This window comes from Oncorhynchus tshawytscha, linkage group LG02 (assembly GCF_018296145.1).
Source record: "Oncorhynchus tshawytscha isolate Ot180627B linkage group LG02, Otsh_v2.0, whole genome shotgun sequence".
Classification (NCBI taxonomy): domain Eukaryota; kingdom Metazoa; phylum Chordata; class Actinopteri; order Salmoniformes; family Salmonidae; genus Oncorhynchus; species Oncorhynchus tshawytscha.
Genome location: NC_056430.1, coordinates 67,208,017 through 67,229,510, shown reverse-complemented (window position 1 = coordinate 67,229,510; position 21,494 = coordinate 67,208,017). Strand labels below are relative to the sequence as shown.

The 21,494-nt window shown below is 41.6% G+C and overlaps 1 pseudogene; it reads left to right on the top strand.

The window, feature by feature from the left end:
- The first annotated feature begins 1,689 nt into the window (after nt 1–1,689).
- Nucleotides 1,690–20,841, top strand: LOC112222300 (annotated as a pseudogene).
- Nucleotides 20,842–21,494: the final 653 nt, after the last annotated feature.

Genomic DNA, 21,494 nt, shown 5'->3' with positions numbered 1-21,494 from the left:
TGAGGTATTTCTGCTTTTTATTTTTAATACATTTGCTAAAATCCTACAAACCTTTTTTTGCTTTGTCATTATGGGGTATTGTGTGTAGATTGATGTGGGAAAAAAAAAAATTTAATCAATTTTAGAATAACAAAATGTGGAAAAAGTAAAGGGGTATGAATACTTTCCGAATGCACTGTATTTGAATTGTATGCTATATTTGTTTGTTGATTATTCATATACTTCTCGATGAATGTGTATATTTGTGCATATATTAATAGGGTTGCAAAGGGAGGATATACGTGGCCTTCAGAAAGTATCCACATCCCTTTACTTTTTCCACGTTGTTCTGTTACAAAGTGTGATTAAAATTGATTTAATATCAATTTTTTTGTAAAATATCTACACAACATACTCTAATGTCAAAGTGAAAGAAAAGAAAAACTATCATTATTATTAGAAATTAACCCAGCAATACTTGTTGAATAAATAAGTATTCAACCCTCTGAGTCCATACATGTTACAATCCCCTTTGGCAGCTATTACAGCTGTGAGTCTTTCTGGGTAAGTCTCTAAGAGCTTTGGACACCTGGATTGTACAATATTTGCCCATTATTCTTTAAAAAATGTGTCAAGCTCTGTCAAGTTGGTTGTTAATCATTGCTATACGGCCATTTTCAAGACTTGCCATGGATTTTCAAGACGATTTAAGTCAAAACTGTAACTAGGCCACTCAGAAACCTTCAATGACATCTTGGTAAGCAACTCCAGTGTATATTTGGCCTTGTGTTTTAAGTTATTGTTCTGCTGAAAGGTGAATTTGTCTCCCAGTGTCTGTTGGAAAGCAGACTGAACCAGGTTTTTCTCTAGGATTTTGCCTGTGCTTAGCTCTATTACGTTTCTTTTTATCCCCCCAAAAAACTCCCTAGTTCATGCCGATGACAAGCATACCAATAACATGATGCAGCACCACCATGTTTGAAAATATGAAGAGTGGTACTCAGTGATGTGTTGTGTTGGATTTGCCACAAACATCATATTTAGGACAAAAAGTGACATTCTTTGCCACATGTTTTGCAGTATTATTTAGTGCCTCGTTGCAAACAGGATGCATGTTTGTGAATATTTTTTTAAATTCTGTACAAGCTTCCTTTTACTCTGTCATTTATGTTGGTATTGTAGATTTATGTTTGTGTTGTTGATCCATCCTCAGATATCTCCTATCACAGCCATGAACTCTGTTTTCAAATCACCATTGACTTGGTGTATTGATACTCCATCCAAAGTATTAAATTAATAACTGCACCATGCTCAAAGGGATATTCAATGTCTATTGTTGTTTTTACCCAACTACCAATAGGTGCCCTTCTATGTGAACGATGGGAAAACCTCCCTGGTCTTTGTGGTTGAATCTGTACTCTAAATTCACTGTTCGACTGAGGGACCTTACTGATAATTGTATGTGTGAGGTACAGAAATTGGGTATTACACACAGAATGAATCCATGCAACGTATTGGGACTTTTAAGCACATTTTTACTCCTGAACTTATTTAGGCTTGCTATAAGAAAAGTGTTGAATACTTTATTAACTCAAGACATTTCAGCTTTTCATCTGTTATTCATTTGTAAACATTTCTAAAACGGTCTCTGTCTTCAACCTAGCTCCCTGGCAGTGATCAATCCATAGAGTTAGGAATTAGAATACTACAATGGACATGAACCTTCTTATTATGGTAATATAAAGTGAGACATTTTGGTAAGTGGGTTGGTTTTGCCAATGCTCTGATAAGTGTAAAACAATGAATTTATAGATTATCTGCACTGTATGTCGTTAGCTAGCTAACCAGACAGTTTTAGAGGAATGATCCCATACGTTTTACTAAACAACTGCCAATATGCCAACAATCCATTAAACAATAAGTTGATGATATGACTTAGACAAATTGTAATTGCAACAAGTACTGATATTGTATCATATAATAACAATTTAGAAGAAAATACAAATTTAGACATTTATTATGGTCTGTTTATGTTATAGGCTATTTATACAGAAAACGTGTATACAACCTGTCCGTGTAAACTGTATTTATAATTATATGACAATATTTTAGGTTGACAACACGTATATTACATCATTTCTAGCATATCATTTGCCTTGCTTTTATTTCCCTGCATAAGTAAAAACAGGAAATGCATCACCTATGCCTTTACTGCATATTCATTCCAAAATGTTTTGGATTTCTCCCTGACCACAATAGCTTCCATTTTCACTTCATTCTGGATCTTTTTAATTTAATAGGATCTCTAGCCATGTCTAGATGGAATACAGCTTCTGTCAAATTGACTTCAAAAGTGTTTTTGTTTTTTTTGCATCATAGCTAACCCTTACCCTAACACTTTTCCTAAACTGCTACGCTAAGTTTTCTTAAACCTGCTACGAAAAGTCAAAGTTGACAAAACCTGTAACCCTTCTAGACAAAACCGATCTCTATGGACCAATCACACTCCAAAGACGCACCCAAATTTTTTCCTCCGGCTGCATGAGACAACTACTACATCACCATAGAAACTGACCCAAACAAATGGTTAAGTTGCTAGGCAACGTTTGTTTGTCTGGATGGCAAATGAGAGAAAGATAGCTGAAGCTCGAGAAGATTTACAGGCTTGGAGACTTGGTGAAAAAATAGGTGCAATATTGTTGAATCATGGCTGGAGATGCACAAGAGATTCCAGGCTTGAGCTGGAGGCTGTAATTGGGTTCAACGGTAATGTAAAATATCATAGCATGCTATGGTAGCTACTAGTTACTAACGTTACTGTTGCTTGTTGCCAGTGGGGGTTTCAGCTGGTTTGCCATCTTTTCAATTTGTCTAAATATAACTCAATTATTTGTAATGTGCTATTCAGTTTATGGAAAGTATTTGGAAGTTTCATTCAAAACTCTAATCCACCCATGTTGAGGGGTGGGGGTGTGTGTCTTTTTTGTCAATAAAGAAGTCTCAAATTATTGCTTGCCTGAGGTAGAGTACCTTATGATAAGCTGTCAACCACACTATCTACCAAGAGAGTTCTCATCTGTATTATTCGTAGCCGTCTATTTACCACCACAAAGTGAAGCTGGCACTAAGACCGCTCTCAACCAACTCTATAAGGCCATAAGCAAACAAGAAAATGCTCACCCAGAAGCGACGCTCCTAGTTGCCAGGGACTTTAATGCAGACAAACTTAAATCAGTTTTACCAAATTTTTACCCGCATGTCACAACCAGGGCAAAATAAATCCTAGACCACCTTTACTCCACACACAGAGATGCATACCAAGCTCTCCCCCACCCACTTGGCAAATCTGACCATATTTCTATCCTCCTGATTCCTGCTTACAAGCAAAAACTAAAGCAGGAAGTAGCAGTGACTCGCTCAATACGGGAGTGGTCAGATGACGCGGATGCTCCACTACAGGCCTGTTTTGCTAGCACAGACTGGAATATGTTCCGGGATTCATTCAGTGGCATTGAGGAATACACCACTTCAGTCATCGGCTTCATCAATAAGTGCATCAATGACGTCGTCCCCACAGTGACTGGACGAACATATCCCAACCAGAAGCCATGGATTACAGGCAACATCCGCATGGAGCTAAATGCTATAGCTGCCGCAAGGAGTGGGAGACTAATCCGGACGCTTATAAGAAATCCTGCTATGCCCTCAGACTAACCATCAGACAAGAAAAGCGTCAATACAAGATTAAGATTGAATCCTACTACACCGGCTCTGACGCTCGTCGGATGTGGCAGACTTTGAAAACTATTACGGACTACAAAGGGAAACCCAGACACGAGCTGCCCAGTGACGCAAGCCTACCAGATGAGATGAATGCCTTTTATGCTTGCTTTGAGGCAAGCAACTCTGAAGCATGCACGAGAGCACAAGCTGTTCTGGATGACTGTGTGATAACGCTCACGGTAGCCGATGTGAACAAAACCTTTAAACGGGTCAACATTCACAAAGCCGCTGGGCCAGACGGATTACTAGGACTTGTACTCAAAGCATGCGCGGACTGTCAAGTGTCTTCACTGACATTTTCAACCTCTCCCTGACCGAGTCTGTAATACCTACATGTTTCAAGCAGACCACCATAGTACCTGTGCCCAAAGAAGCGAAGGTAACCTGGCTAAATGATTACCGCCCCGTGGCACTCATGTCAGTAGCCATGAAGTGCTTTGAAAGGCTGGTCATGGCTCACATCAACAGTATCCTCCCGACACCCTAGACCCCCTCCAATTCGCATACCGCCCCAACAGACCCACAGATGACGCAATCTTAATCGCACTCCACACAGCCCTTTCTCACCTGGACAAAAGGAACACCTACAGTGGGGAGAACAAGTATTTGATACACTGCCGATTTTGCCGGTTTTCCTACTTACAAAGCATGTAGAGGTCTGTAATTTTTATCATAGGTACATTTCAACTGTGAGAGACGGAATCTAAAACAAAAATCAAGAAAATCACATTGTACACTGCTACCACTCATTGTTTGTTTGTTACCTATCACTTCGCCCCCACCTACAGTACATTTACAGATTACCTCAACTTGCCTGTACCCCTGCACACTGACTCGGTACCGGTGCCTCCTGTATATAGCCTTATTATTGTTATTCTTATTGTGTTATTCTTGTTACTTTTTATTATTACTTTTTACTTTAGCCTACTTGAACTGCACTGTTGGTTAAGGGCTTGTAAGTAAGCATTTCACGGTAAAGTCTACACTTGTTGTATTCGGTGCAGGTGGCAAATTTTATTTACCTTGATGAGTTTCTCCTGAATCCTGCTTCAGACAACCAAGTTAGGTTTAATCATAATCATAATCATATCCTCATCTTTAGTTCTGGTCTAAAGCATGTCTTTACAATTTTTTGGGGGACAGGACATATATTTTCTGGCCTCAGAGTGCACCCAGAGAACACTTAATCTATCCTCTTGGTTGCACTGTTATTTTGAAGAGCCTGAAAGACGGCAAACAGGAGTTCCTCCATGGACACACCAACAACGTCTCCTGTGTCACTGTGTCCAAAAGCGGACGCTACATCGCTTCTGGACAGGTCACCTTCATGGGCTTCAAGGTAAACTAAAGACAGTGAAACGTTCTAGTATTAAGAGAGCAGTCATGTTTCGCCTCTTGATATCAGAGGCAGACAGGCAGACAGACAGACAGACAGACACCATTGGAAGGAGGCACGGAGGGAGAGGCTAAAGATGAATGTTGAACGTAGGAAACACATGAATGGCTCTAGATTACAGAGTTAATTTATGTTGTTCCAGGCTGATCTGATCATCTGAGATTATGAGAAGAGAGCGATCCACGCCAGACTACAGCTCCACAAAGCGAAGGTGGAGGGACTTGCCTTCTCCCCCAATGACAAGTACCTTGTCTCCCTGGGTGAACAGGATGATGGAAGGTACGAGGTAGTTTAATGTAGTGAGCATTTTGTTCCAGTCCTGCTGTAACACACCTTATCCTACTAATCAGCTGGTCCTCAGACCTTTGATTAGATGATTTGATTGGTTAGATCCAACAGGCTTTGGATGATTGCGTCACTTTAAAAACTACTTTCAAATTGGAAGAATTTCAACAGTAATTTGTAGGTTATACTACAGAATGGCTGTAAATGTGAATGGTTTGTGTTTTCAGCATTGTGGTGTGGAACCTTGAGAGCAAAGAAGTAATCTGTGGGAGCCCGGCCTCTGCTCACAGTGCAGGCCACTGCCTCACCATCGAGTACACCAACCACAACGACAACATCTTCATCTCCGCCGGCAAATGAGTGACTTACAGAGACTCTGGGTTGCTGTTAGATTAGAGTATTACTTTGTCAATCAGAACGGATCTTTATTGGACTTGAACACGACGGAGAATGATTAAATAAACAAAATGTATTATTAATACTTTCGAATTAACACACTTGTAATATGTTGTTTCCCTGTAGTGGCACAATGCGTGTTTGGGAGCTAGACCTTCCAAATAGGAAGATCCAGCCGACGGAATGCCAGACAGGACAACTGAAGAGGATTGTCAACTGCATTGAGGTGAGCTAAACCATAGAAAGCAGACACAGCTCGAAGTAATAGTGGTACTGACTGAATACCCACTGGGCACAGACGTCAATTCAACGTCTATTCCACGTTGGTTCAACGTAATTTCATTGAAATGATGTGGAAACAACATTGATTCAACCGGTGAGTAAATTGCACAATGGTGCCAAATGATTGATCTATGAATTAAGATAAAGATAAAGAATTTCCCTGCATATCAAGCAGCCTCTCAAAGTAGTACAGGTGGAGAAGGAAAGCTTATTTCTAAGGTGACCCCGTTGCATCACAGATCCCAGACGACGACCTTTTCTTTTACTGCGGAACCACCAGCGGTGACATCCTGAAGGTCAACCTGAAGGCCCGCCTCCTCAACAGCTGTAGGCCAACGAAAACAGAAATTCAGCAAGGTAGGTTTACTGTATATTCAGTGTCCCAGGTGACCTCCACATGTTCATATCTCTGAGATCTTACTGTAGTTGACATTTGGTACAGCGGTCCCTCTTGTCTTTTTGGTGCAGGGTGTGAACACACTGAAGGTGCTGAAGTCTGGGGACATCCTGGTGGGCTCTGGGGATGGCATGTTCACTTTGTGCTCAGGACCTAACTTCAACACCATCAAGTAAGTAAGTGCTGCAGGTTGACAGACAAGATATCAAGTTGTCTACATCAAATCAAAATCAAATGAAAGTTGATTGGTTGCGTACACAGATTAGCAGGTGTTGTAGCAGGTGCAGTGAAATGCTTGTGTTACTGGCTCCAACAGTGTAGTAGAATGGCTCTCAAACACAGTACACATACACAAATAATCAAAATAAGAAATCAAGAAATAACAATCCAGGTAGATACTGTATATTAGAGTGAGCATGTGTGAGAATTCAGAATATATGCTGAACAAAAATATGAAAGCAACATGCAACAATTTCAACAATTTTACTGAGTTACAGTTCATATACGGAAATCAGTCAATTGAAATAAAGGCCCTAATCTATGGATTAGGCCCTATGGATTAGGTACTAATCTATGGATTTCACATGACTGGGAATCAAGCAGATTGCAAGGGGGGCACTTTAACCGACTGTATCGGTCACGTCAGATTCCTGAGTAGATGGTCTGGCGGGACCACCCAGGCTTCCAGTTCAGTGTATATTAGTGTGTATCTGTTCAGTGAATATTAGTATATATCTTTTCCGTGTATATTAGTGTGTATCTGTTCAGTGTATATTAGTGTATATCTGTTCAGTGTATATTAGTGTATATCTTTTCAGTGTATATTAGACAAGCGAACAACATTCACAACCTTTTCATTGTCAATAAATCCATATGGCTCATATTCTTGATGAAGAATGTTGGCAAGCTCACTTGTTTGACACCACACAATTAACCAAATCTGCTAAATAGCACAGCCAATAACTCTACATAAAAAATACTGTGATCAAATAAAAACAATACAATAAAAATATTAGGAGAATAAATGATTTAAAAAAATGTATGTTCAGGATAATTTATACACACTTTCCACCTGGTATTAGTAGTTTAGATTCAGAATGGAGTATTTTTTTGTGTCCCATTTAAAACCTCCCGCGACCCACCAGTTGAGAACCACTAGTTTATATCGTCTATCTAAAACTGTCATGTTGCATCCATACTGTAGCTTAGCCTACACATCAGACTGGCTACATTTCTTCAGCCCCTCAGCTTCATGGCAAACAAATAGGTGGGGCTGAGATTTGGTATATATTTTTTTATTACAGAGTGGGCCTTTTAACGCTATGTGTAGAAGTACATAAAGTACTCAATGTGGTATTCTGCCATTCATCATCTAACCCCCATAGGAAGGTTGAGTTGGAGGGGATTGACGTCCATTGCTGTGAGAGGCGAGGGCCACCAGTTCTTTGCAGGAACGGAGATCTACCGTCTCGGCTACACAGACTTCAAAGAGGAGCTGATCGCCACCAGTCACAACAGTGCAGTCAACGACGTGGCCTTCCCTTTGTGAGTGACACCCTTCAAAATACAGGCACCCATTTAGAGACAAGATTACATACTGTACGTGATTCACTATTTTCCCCCACATTATTGTTTTATAGCACACATTCTATTATCACTACTACCTGATTGGCATATGTCACCTCAAATATATAGCTGTCTTTACCTATATCCACCTCAAACATAGTCTATGCTGTCAAGAGAAACTACCTCAAACAACATTGCTTTCGTCTACCTTCATGCTTTGCCGTCATTGCCCATGTACTCCCACTAGAGGGCGACATGACCATGTTTAAAGCATAAACATGTATTATCGCCTATGGCTCTGGTACAAAGCAAATCCTGTTCCACAGACTAAAGTGCAGAATGACTGGTCATAAACTTATTCCAGTGATGTTTCTGATTCTCTCCCAGTGGCTCGTCGGAGCTGTTTGCCACGTGTTCCCAGGATGACATCAGAGTGTGGCACGCCGAGACCTCCAAGGAGCTGCTGCGGCTCTCCGTCCCCAACATGAGCTGCAATGCCCTGGACTTCATGATCGACGGACACAGCATCATCAGTGGTAGGCAGGAACCATTAGGAGTTCTGTTTGGTAATGGGGTCATTTAAAAAATGAACACACACACAACTAAGTGCACACACACGCCTACACACACTTGCACACACACACACACACACACACACACACACACACACACAAGCATACATAGACGCATAGACACACGCACACACACAGTATATGTGTGTGTTTGTGTGTGCAGTAGCCACAATGCTAGCAGTAGCCACAACCCTGATGTGGCTAGCACTACACTAGGGAAGGACGAGACGGCATCAATGCAGCGTATGGTATTGTCTTAAGTTATAACGATGATGGACTAGCGTCAATTATTATGGAGCACACTAGCCTGTAAGATAATGACTGTATTTTCAATGTGAGGGTGTGAATGTGCCTGATATTCCTTCTCATTGTTGGAGCCTTGATATGTTGAGTCATGATAATAATAAATGGTTTGATCCTCTACTGTACATTTTCATTCCAGCCATTTACAGTTAAGACAAGTGTCCAATATAAGGAACTGAGCCCACAATCTTCACAGTAGCCTGGGTGCCAGTCTATTTGGGCCATCATGCCACTCCTTGCCACAGTGTTTGGCATGATAGCACAAAGATCTGGAACCAGGCTATCATCTCAACACAATTACAGCACAATCTCAATATAGAAATACTTAGGAATGTCATGTATCTACTATTCCCATCTAATGTATTTTTCTTGTTCCAATTGTTTTACAGCCTGGAACGATGGGAAGATCCGTGTGTTTGCCCCAGAAACTGGCAGAGCCATGCTGGTCATCCACAATGCCCACAGCATGGGCGTGACTGCCATCACTGGCACCAGGGACTGCAAGAGGATCATTAGTGGAGGAGGAGAGGGACAGGTCAGATGAAAAGTCAACCTGGCATGTCACAGGACACCTTTTAATCTATATTTAAATAGAGAACATAGATTAAGAACTACCAGGATCAATTAACCACCACATGAATGTGACATTTGTACAAATATTTGAAGCTCTTCCATTTCTCCCATCCTTCTCACAAAAACACTCCCAGAAAACACGTGTTATTGCATACATATGTAGTGGTGTTCCTCAACGGCATCATTGTATTGAGTCCTAGTGCCAGTCTCTGGCCTGTTGCAGGTGCGTGTGTGGGAGATCCTCCAGGGCTGTCCCTGGCTCATTGAGACCATGAAGGAGCACAAAGCCACCATCACCAGCATCAAGATCAAGAGCAACGACAAGGAGTGTGTCACCGCCCGCTCGGACGGGGCCTGCATCATCTGGGACTTGGTGTGAGTTCAAATGCACATTCTCATGTACTGTATACACACACACTGTACACACACTACCATTACCATTAATACCACTACCACTTCCACTACCATTAATACCACTACCACTACCACTACCACTGCCACTACCATTAATACCACTACCACTACCACTACCACTGCCACTACCATTAATACCACTGCCACTACCACTACCACTGCCACTACCATTAATACCACTACCACTACCACTGCCACTACCATTAATACCACTACCACTACCACTACCACTACCACTGCCACTGCCACTACCATTAATACCACTACCACTACCACTACCACTGCCACTACCATTAATACCACTACCACTACCACTACCACTGCCATTGCCACTACCATTAATACCACTACCACTACCACTACCACTGCCACTACCACTGCCACTACCATTAATACTACTACCACTACCACTACCACTACCACTGCCACTACCATTAATACCACTACCACTACCACTACCACTGCCACTGCCACTACCATTGATACCACTACCACTACCACTACCATTAATACCACTACCACTACCACTACCACTACCATTAATACCACTATACCACACCTACCACTACCATTAATACCACTACCACTACCACTACCACTGCCCACTACCACTACCATTAATACCACTACCACTACCATTAATACCACTACCACTACCACTACCACTGCCACTACCATTAATACCACTACCACTACCACTCCCACTGCCACTACCATTAATACCACTACCACTACCATTAATACCACTACCACTCCCACTGCCACTACCATTAATACCACTACCACTACCATTAATACCACTACCACTACCATTAATACCACTACCACTACCACTACCACTGCCACTGCCACTACCATTAATACCACTACCACTACCACTACCATTAATACCACTACCACTACCACTACCATTAATACCACTACCACTACCACTACCACTACCATTAATACCACTACCACTACCACTACCATTAATACCACTACCACTACCACTACCATTAATACCACTACCACTACCACTACCACTACCATTAATACCACTACCACTACCACTATCAATGCCACTACCATTAATACCACTACCACTGCCACTACCATTAACACCACTACCACTACCACTACCACTGCCACTACCATTAATACCACTACCACTACCACTACCACTACCATTAATACCACTACCACTACCACTGCCACTACCATTAATACCACTACCACTACCACTGCCATTACCACTACCACTACCACTACCACTACCACTACCATTAATACCACTACCACTACCACTGCCACTACCACTACCATTAATACCACTACCACTACCACTGCCACTACCACTACCACTACCATTAATACCACTACCACTACCACTGCCACTACCATTAATACCACTACCATTAATACCACTACCACTACCTCTGCCACTACCATTAATACCACTACCACTACCACTACCACTACCACTACCACTACCATTAATACCACTACCATTAATACCACTACCACTACCATTAATACCACTACCATTAATACCACTACCATTAATACCACTACCATTAATACCACTACCATTAATACCACTACCACTGCCACTACCACTACCACTACCATTAATACCACTACCACTACCATTAATACCACTACCATTAATACCACTACCATTAATACCACTACCACTACCATTAATACCACTACCATTACCACTACCACTACCACTACCATTAATACCACTACCATTACCACTACCACTACCATTAATACCACTACCATTAATACCACTACCACTACCACTACCATTAATACCACTGCCACTACCACAACCATTAATATCACTACCATTAATACCACTACCACTGCCACTACCATTAATACCACTCCTCCATTCATGTGTTTCCTGTACTCAACATTCAGTTACAGTCTCTTGCTCTCCTTCTCCCCCCCCCCTCTCTCTCTATCTCTCTCTCTCCCTCTCTCTCTCTCTCCCTGGTCCTCTCCCTGCTTCTCCTCTCTGTCTTCCCCTCTCCCTTCCTCTCCCTCTCTCCTCCTCCCGCTGCAGGCGTTTTGTGAGGAATCAGATGGTCCTGGCCAACACTCTGTTCAGCAGTGTGTGTTACCACCCGAGGAGTACGAGATCATCACCAGTGGCACCGACAGAAAGGTTTGGAATTAGAAAAGACTCAGGTCCCTCTTGGTGCCAAGACTCACTGGCACCGCACACTGTAGCTAGCTGATGATTTCTCTGTGCAGCGTATGGTCCCCAGTCACCAGTCATGGAACGTTAGAGAAGGCTCTTCTCTGTATTGAGGCATTCTTGTTAGCCTTCATCTCATCTCAAGATGAGCTCTGTTAGAGAGGCTAGTGTTGATGTGCTGTAGAAAGGCCTGTCAAGCTTGTACACATGCGCGCGTCAGCTGTGTCGTGTTTTGAAATGTTTCCCGATACCTTCTTTACCAGTCATAATAAGCCACGATGTGGCAGTCCTGCTGCCAGGTGTCTGTAACACCTCTTTAAGCCTTGATTACCTATAATGAAAACTGAGTTACATAAGGTGGGATCGGAGGTTCACAACAGCCCCGCTTCAATATGCACCGTAATATCCACTCATCACAAGCTCTACAGACTAATAAGGCCCGTATTGTTGGCTCAACACCATGCTGTGAGGTGAGGACAAACTGTGCTGATTAGCAAGCACTGTGAATGCGCTGAGGCTGAAAAAAGAGAGACTGAGAAAATGAGGGGAGGAAAAAAGAGCGAGAGAGACTAGAAAGAAAGTGCTCTGGCTCTCGCGTCTTCCTGCGGATGCGATGCCCGCCTATGCCATCCAAGTGCCCGTGTGCCAGATACACCATCTGCTCGCCCCAGGACACAGGCGCTCTGTCTGGGGTGAGCAAGCAGTAACACACACAGATACACATGCGCACACACACACACTGAAAGAGAGAGAGAGAGAGAGAGAGAGAGAGAGAGAGAGGAGGGGGGGGACAGGAAGAGAGGGATTGGATGCAGCAGCACATTGGCTCAGAGTTCAGTCAGTGGTAGAGGGTCTTTGGGGACAGCTTCACACTCTCCAGTCTGTCGGATGGAAGGAGACAACAGAACAGACTACTGCTGCTGGTGGTTCTGTTGTGGGGTCATCCAGAAGCCTCTTGTGATGATGACCCAGCACTCCTGTGTGTTGGTACCAGTTTTGACTGATTGTGATGTAGGGCCATCAGGGTCTTGGGATTGAGCTTGTGGTATTTATTAATAGCCATTGTGGCATGTCAATTATCAGAAGCATGGTATATAGGCTTCTGTGGCCTTCCCATTGTCCAGCACTAATAGGACAATAAAGACCTTCTGAAGTATTCCGTTTAAAAGAGAGAGAGAGCTCCTGAAAGTCCTATAACTTATTTGTTTGACATTACTTGAGATGTCCTTGAGATGTTGGCGAGAGATACTGTATGTGTAAATGGATTAGCATGGTCAAATACATGGCTGGGCGTAGCGTCGGGATAAATGGAAGCCCACACAGTAGCTAAGAAGGCTTTATCGGTGTACAGTCCTTCGTAAGTGGGTTACTGTCCTCAGTGATGTATTGCCTCAACATGTAGGTGGAATTACACAACACTCGACACACAACAGAGTGAAAATGTAGACTAATCTTGGCACATGTTTTCAACATACTGGTATTGAAATTACACAACACATACTGTACCATAAGATTGCACAAAAGACTGGACATTTGATCTCAATTTGGCACAGTGGTGTAACTTTCAATGCATTGTAATGGTTGTGTAGCTTTCAAGGCATTGTAATGATAATAGGACCTATAGCTGAAGCTATCCTGCTAGGCAATTAGTATTTAAAGTTCATTGGAGCCATTTTATATCTCAATATCAAATCATTTCTGGGTAACAACAAGTACTTTACTGTGAATGTTTTACATTTAAATGGTCAATAATCATATGAAATTGCAGTTTGTAGCGTGGTTCGTTCTGCGTTGTGTACTTTTAATTAGGACGCTGCCACAAGTGGAGGTCTGCTAGTTGAATTCTGTTTTTATTTGCCCTGCACACGAAGAGACAACACACATGATGTTAACCCTTGGCGCGGTCCTAGCTCTCAGGCACCTTGCTAGCTGAAGGTCAGGGAAAAGAGCAATTTCTCAAGCAAGACTTTTGCTAGGACTGTCTGGGAGTGGTCTGAGTAAGTGGACTAATTGGATGAGCGTAATGGGAGGGATATGTAACCTGAAAACTAGCTGTTATTGGCAGAGACTTATACCGCCTGGCCAAAACTCCATCCCACCAAAACAGGCAGGAATGTCAAGCGGTCTTTTCAAACAGCTCTTACACTAAAAGGGCATTATTATAATTTTCCCAATTTTACAGTATTATTCCAACCTCATAGTGTGTAAATATATATAAAACACAGAAAAATCATGTTTTTGACTGCACTGTGCCTTTAAAGAAAGAATCATGTCATGTCATTTCAACAAGCCATGACACCCACCATCTCAGAATGTTCTGAAATTGTTTCTGTAGTAAGAAACCGGTAAGATTAGCATTCCTGAAACATTATTTTTGCTGAAATTAAATGTTAAATCGGAGAAATTAAGCTAATTGATTGCATCCAAATTGGCCATTTTAATTGATAGGATTCAGATAATATTCAATAAATATAATACCCAACATCCGACCAAATCTCTTCTTATTAATGACAAAAATTAGGTATCCCAAAAAATAGTCTAAAGCCAACAACAGGCCCCACACACCCCATGCCAATCCCACCCCAACAACCAGTATACAGTATCAGTTCTCTGTTTGACAAGTAGAATGAAACTGTGGCTTGGAGTACTGCTTCTCCATACTGTAATTTATTCCCTGTGAATCTGGTGATGTTTTTTTCCCAACTGTTCAGAGAAATGAATCATTGAAGTCACTTGCATTATTTACCATAAAGAAGTGTGAAAGTCACATATTTTGACCACTAGATGCTGCTGTTCCTGCTATACCGCCACACTCTTTTGTCTATTTTGCCGGTCTCTTATGTTTATTAAATAGCTTTCCTTTGCAACTTTGGATAGAAAACCAATAGATTTGTCTCATTATGAAAATATATTGTGTGGTCATCCTCACAATTCAAGCCAATCAATTCAGTGCATCCTTCTCTCAGCAACCTAATGCTTCAACCTAACTCTCCTTGAATAGGAGCCAGGTTCCACAGGAGAAGGGAGGGAACACAGATGGGTTAGGGTGACTCGGCCACTCTCACACAGGTGCTGGTCTCTAATAAGCCCTCCATGTCACCAGGAGAGGGGAGAGAGTTCGTGACTAGAGAATCAAACTGGATTTGAACCCATTCCCTATGACAACACAAACTATACTGGAGAGAGGGAGCGTTGTGTCTGCTACTTGGCTAACTCTCCTCCCTCTCACTTTTGTGGCTGTGTCATATCTCACCTCATATGATAGCCAGTAATTTGATTAAGATTCAAATCATGTAAGCTAGTTGCTGCTTGTATTGAGGGGTTTTTCTTTCTTTCACTATGCTGACCAAAAATATTATTTCATAAAGTGAATGAATGCATGCAAAGAACTTTGGATTTCTCCATTTAATTTCAATCATATTGAAAAAATATAATTTATGCATAAACGATGGTTGTCGGTCATTATGTTGACCATATGTTTTCACAAGGAATGATGCATGTAAAGAACCTTGAGCCTTTCCATTTTATTGAATTATACAGAAGAACGGCCCTGACTGTTGTGTATTTCTCAATAATGTCTAACAAATGTGTTTTCCAGTCAGTAAGCTTTTCCATTGAATTTGAATGATATTGAGGTACAAAAGTGTTTTTTTACCATCCCACAGAAATGTCTCTCTTAGGCTCCCTTTTTGCTTTAAGCGCTGTTTTTCATTCTTAAAACTATAAATACCTTGTTGTTTTTTTGCCATTTGTTTCTCTTCAATCCCATTATTACAAACTGTATTTGATATGTCTTTGTGAGATTACATTTCCTCAGTCCATAATGCATTATGTTTGTGGTCTTACTAAGAGATGAATCCAGTCCGAGAAGCTATTCTCATAAATGCGATTCTGAGCTCTCTCCCATGTAACATTACTTGTTTCATTGCATACAACTGGAGCTTTTTTCTGATTGGCCGACACCTTTCTGATGAATCCTCTGAACTGGTTTATTCAGATATTCTAGACATTTTCTCACTTCTGTGTGAGGAGATTGCGTCGGTTATTGTAATATTCACTCTATAGCCTAAACATTGACTCGTTGATGATTTAGATTTTCAGTTAATAAAGCCCATTGTGCGTATAAAGAAATCATTCATTTCCAGGTACAATCAGTTTGGCCAGTTCCAATACTTAAAATCACAAATGGTTTAGTTCTGTGCTGCCAGACAGTTAAGCTGCCAGTTTCCTCTTCCTTGATACCTCACATGCTGCATTTTAATGATGAAATTCGTCTGTCCTCTCGTTTTGCGTCAGTTAGTTTGTAATTGTAATTAGCTTTGTCATAAAAATAACAAGAAAGGACCTCGCTTGCGTGTGTGGGGAGATTGTGGCGTTACTGTGCGGCTATAAATAAACTTCAAATAACAATTGAGCCTTTGAGAGACGCAAGTCTTTGACAGCTGCAAACCCTCGGGATGATTAACTCTCATTTAGAGTCACAAACATGTTGTTTTAACGGTGGCGGGCGCACAAAAACTTGATAGGATTTCTCCGGCCTCATTTACATATAGTGGAATAATGAAGATGGATAATTCAGTGAGGCAGAATTACTATACTATGAACGAACAGAAGACATACAAGGAGTGGCATTCATACTTACTATAAAACTGTGATGCATGGTCATTTTCAGAATTTATTGTAATATAACATAGAATATGTCAAATAAACGAATCTGACAAGTTTTATATGTACAAGCTCTCTCATTCATATTCCATATAGCTGAATGGCCTTCTTCTTTCCCAGATTGGTTACTGGGAGGTGTATGATGGCTCAGCCATCAGAGAACTGGAGGGCTCCCTTTCAGCACATCTCACAGGACGGGCAGCACCTTGTCACTGGTACAGTACCCTTTACATTGGTTTTGTTGGCTGAGTTGAAGAGGTAGAGCATGAGTTGATTTGTGATCTCGCCAACTGTTTGACGTGACATAGACATAGGAGTTGGCACAGCTCCCAACAGATCTAGGACTAGTCTACTGTTGACTACTGTCATGACGTTGGCCTGGGGGTTAGGTTTATGACAGTCATAAAAACCTCTTTCCCCCTTTTTCCTCTCTCTATGCTACTGATGTTACATTTGCAAACCCCTTGGTTAACATAGAGATTCTGGGGACATCAGAAGGTGGGGGGAAATGAACTATATTCTGGTAATCCGACCAATTGAGCATATGCGGTGGTACTTAATGAATATGATGTCAGTTCGGTTGTCATCTGAGACATTCTCATCGATGATAAGATGACATAAACTCTACAGTGGAAAGTCTACACATCAAAGTTATCGGATTCACATGGAATTGTGGTTCAATTTAAATGTTTGAATATGAAATTATTTGTGATGGGATTAAATGTGATTTTAGCTTCTAAAATGTGAGATTTGGGTTTTCATAAGGTAGGGCTCACCTCAATCAGTGGCCCGCCCCTGTGAAGGGACATGGGCTATAAAACTTTTCAAACACGCCCTCCTCTCCCTTCCTATATAAAGCCTTGATGACAATATAACCTCCTGTTCCGAGGATGTGAGGACGACGGTCCGATGTCAGAATGGTTCAGATAATAACTACAGAACGAAGCCAACATCAGCGTGAGCTTTGGTTGCGAATGATATGAACTTTGAACTCTTATTCACTTCAGAAGTGATACCTCCTAGCCGTTGAGTTAGCAACAGCAGCTGCAAACGCAGGTTAGGAAGGAACCGACAGAGTATCCCGTCTACCACACAACGATGTTACTACAACGTATCCAGTTTACCAGCAGAGACATTCTTCAAAGGACAAAGGACTCGGTTGGGCAACACGGTCTTCCATCTACCACCAACCTACCGAAGCGCAGCTCAGAGTATATATTTATTGCATTTTCCTTTTCCAAATGGGCGGTAATTTAGAATGCATAAGATACTGTATTTACGATAGCACAGCTTCGCCCTTTGTTCCTCAGTCTTCCCGCTCTTTCACTCAAACCCGACCCTTTTCTTTTGTGTAACAAGCTGTCATATCTGTTCCGCCCGCTAGGGACGTTTTCCTTTATGGCGTAATTTGTAATCAAGTTATGATTAATTATGTGTATGTGTAATTCTGTGTGATTAGTTAGGTATTTAGTAAATAAATAATTAAACGCAATTTTGTATTGCTGATTCAACTTGTTCGCCAGGGTTCTTGAAGTTAACCAAGAATTTACAACTTTCAGATGAGACTGAATTAATGTGACGATTAATATTGACTGCTATTGATGTAAAATATTACTAGGTCTTTAAGACTTTATTCAGAAGATAACAGCTCTATAAATATTATTTCATGGTGCCCTGACTCTCTAGTTAATTACATTTACATGATTAGCTCAATCAGGTAATATTAATTACGGAGAAATGATTTTATAGAATAGCATGTCATATCACTTAATCCGACATAGCCAAAGACACAACACTACCATCGATCAACAACAGCACATGGTCTGTCCATTAAATATCCCTGTATCGACTCTCAATAGCTTGGGACTATCGTGAAGAGCACTTGGTTGAACGTGACTTCAGCATGTGGTTGGATCAATGTTCGAAGGCTTTTCCGTAGAAATAAACAAGGTACAGTGCCTTGCGAAAGTATTCGCCCCCCTTGAACTTTGCGACCTTTTGCCACATTTCAGGCTTCAAACATAAAGATATAAAACTGTATTTTTTTGTGAAGAATCAACAACAAGTGGGACACAAACATGAAGTGGAACGACATTTATTGGATATTTCAAACTTTTTTAACAAATCAAAAACTGAAAAATTGGGCGTGCAAAATTATTCAGCCCCCTTAAGTTAATACTTTGTAGCGCCACCTTTTGCTGCGATTACAGCTGTAAGTCGCTTGGGGTATGTCTCTATCAGTTTTGCACATCGAGAGACTGAAATTTTTTCCCATTCCTCCTTGCAAAACAGCTCGATCTCAGTGAGGTTGGATGGAGAGCATTTGTGAACAGCAGTTTTCAGTTTTTTCCACAGATTCTCGATTGGATTCAGGTCTGGACTTTGACTTGGCCGTTCTAACACCTGGATATGTTTATTTTTGAACCATTCCATTGTAGATTTTGCTTTATGTTTTGGATCATTGTCTTGTTGGAAGACAAATCTCCGTCCCAGTCTCAGGTCTTTTGCAGACTCCATCAGGTTTTCTTCCAGAATGGTCCTGTATTTGGCTCCATCCATCTTCCCATCAATTTTAACCATCTTCCCTGTCCCTGCTGAAGAAAAGCAGGCCCAAACCATGATGCTGCCACCACCATGTTTGACAGTGGGGATGGTGTGTTCAGGGTGATGAGCTGTGTTGCTTTTACGCCAAACATAACGTGTTGCATTGTTGCCAAAAAGTTCAATTTTGGTTTCATCTGACCAGAGCACCTTCTTCCACATGTTTGGTGTGTCTCCCAGGTGGCTTGTGGCAAACTTTAAACGACACTTTTTATGGATATCTTTAAGAAATGGCTTTCTTCTTGCCACTCTTCCATAAAGGCCAGATTTGTGCAATATACGACTGATTGTTGTCCTATGGACAGAGTCTCCTACCTCAGCTGTAGATCTCTGCAGTTCATCCAGAGTGATCATGGGCCTCTTGGCTGTATCTCTGATCTGTCTTCTCCTTGTATGAGCTGAAGGTTTAGAGGGACGGCCAGGTCTTGGTAGATTTGCAGTGGTCTGATACTCCTTCCATTTCAATATTATCCCTTGCACAGTGCTCCTTGGGATGTTTAAAGCTTGGGAAATCTTTTTGTATCCAAATCCGGCTTTAAACTTCTTCACAACAGTATCTCGGACCTGCCTGGTGTGTTCCTTGTTCTTCATGATGCTCTCTGCGCTTTTAACGGACCTCTGAGACTATCACAGTGCAGGTGCATTTATACGGAGACTTGATTACACACAGGTGGATTGTATTTATCATCATTAGTCATTTAGGTCAACATTGGATCATTCAGAGATTCTCACTGAACTTCTGGAGAGAGTTTGCTGCACTGAAAGTAAAGGGGCTGATTAATTTTGCACGCCCAATTTTTCAGTTTTTGATTTGTTAAAAAAGTTTGAAATATCCAATAAATGTCGTTCCACTTCATGACTGTGTCCCACTTGTTGTTGATTCTTCACAAAAAAATAGTTTTATATCTTTATGTTTGAAGCCTGAAATGTGGCAAAAGGTCGCAAAGTTCAAGGGGGCCGAATACTTTCACAAGGCACTGTATATGTGTCTCTGCTTGCCCACTTCAGGTGGAGAAGAGAGGTTGGTGAAAGTGTGGGACTACTCAGAGGGCGAGTTGACCCACGTAGGCGTCGGCCACAGCGGCAGCATCACCAGCGTCAAGATCTCCACCAACAACAGGAGCATGGTGAGCACCAGTGTCGATGGGGCCGTGCTCCGGTGGAGGTACCCCCAACCCTCCTCTCCCTAGAGCGCCTTCCGGAGGCCAGGAGAACAGAGAGTCAAAAAACCCATGACCCTATGGCCTTTGACCCACACACCCTACAAACTTTTTACTTTTGAACTTGACCCTGCCCAGTCCCAATACACGTCCCCACACCAAACAACTCTGAAGAACTCATGAACACTGAACATGCCCTTAACTCATGAACATCCCCTTAGTGCTATCATAGAGCAAATGTTTCATTCATTCATGAAAATAAATGGATATAATTTTTATTTGTGCGATATTGACTGAAGTATGCATTACTAGCTACATTTTGCTTGTTGAAGGTAATTGCATAGTTGTAGTGTGGTATTCGCCATATTCTAATAATGTACTGTATCAACAAACTTGGCAGACACACATGTTCTAATATGCATGGAATTAACCTAATAAATTGATGTAGGGACTCTTAACCTCATCAATACAAAGTTGGATATTGTAGTCACAGAACATTATACAGATACTCATCTACTCATTATAGCCTTGAATAGCATTCTCTCTTTTAAGGGAAGAACAGAAGTGATTGTGTCATCCCCTTTTTCCCATTAATACACAGTGAATGTAAAAAGGCAGGCTACACAGTACATTAAATGCATATTTCATACAGATATGACTGTCTTATCTGCATGCCATGTGGTAAAGAAGAGAAAGAGAGACGACGAGGCCCAGATTCACAGGCACTTTAGCACACCGCTGCTGTCAGCTAATCTATCACTAGACATTCCCCAGAGACTTCGGTAAAGAAGTGTGCGTGCGCTCACTCGGGTGTGTGTGTGTGTTTGTGTGTGTGTGTGTGTGTGTGTGTGTGTGTATGTGTGTGGCCAGCGAGCCTCTTGGAATGCTTCCATCTTCTCAAACTCATTCCCCTCTCGATTGCTCAGAAGCT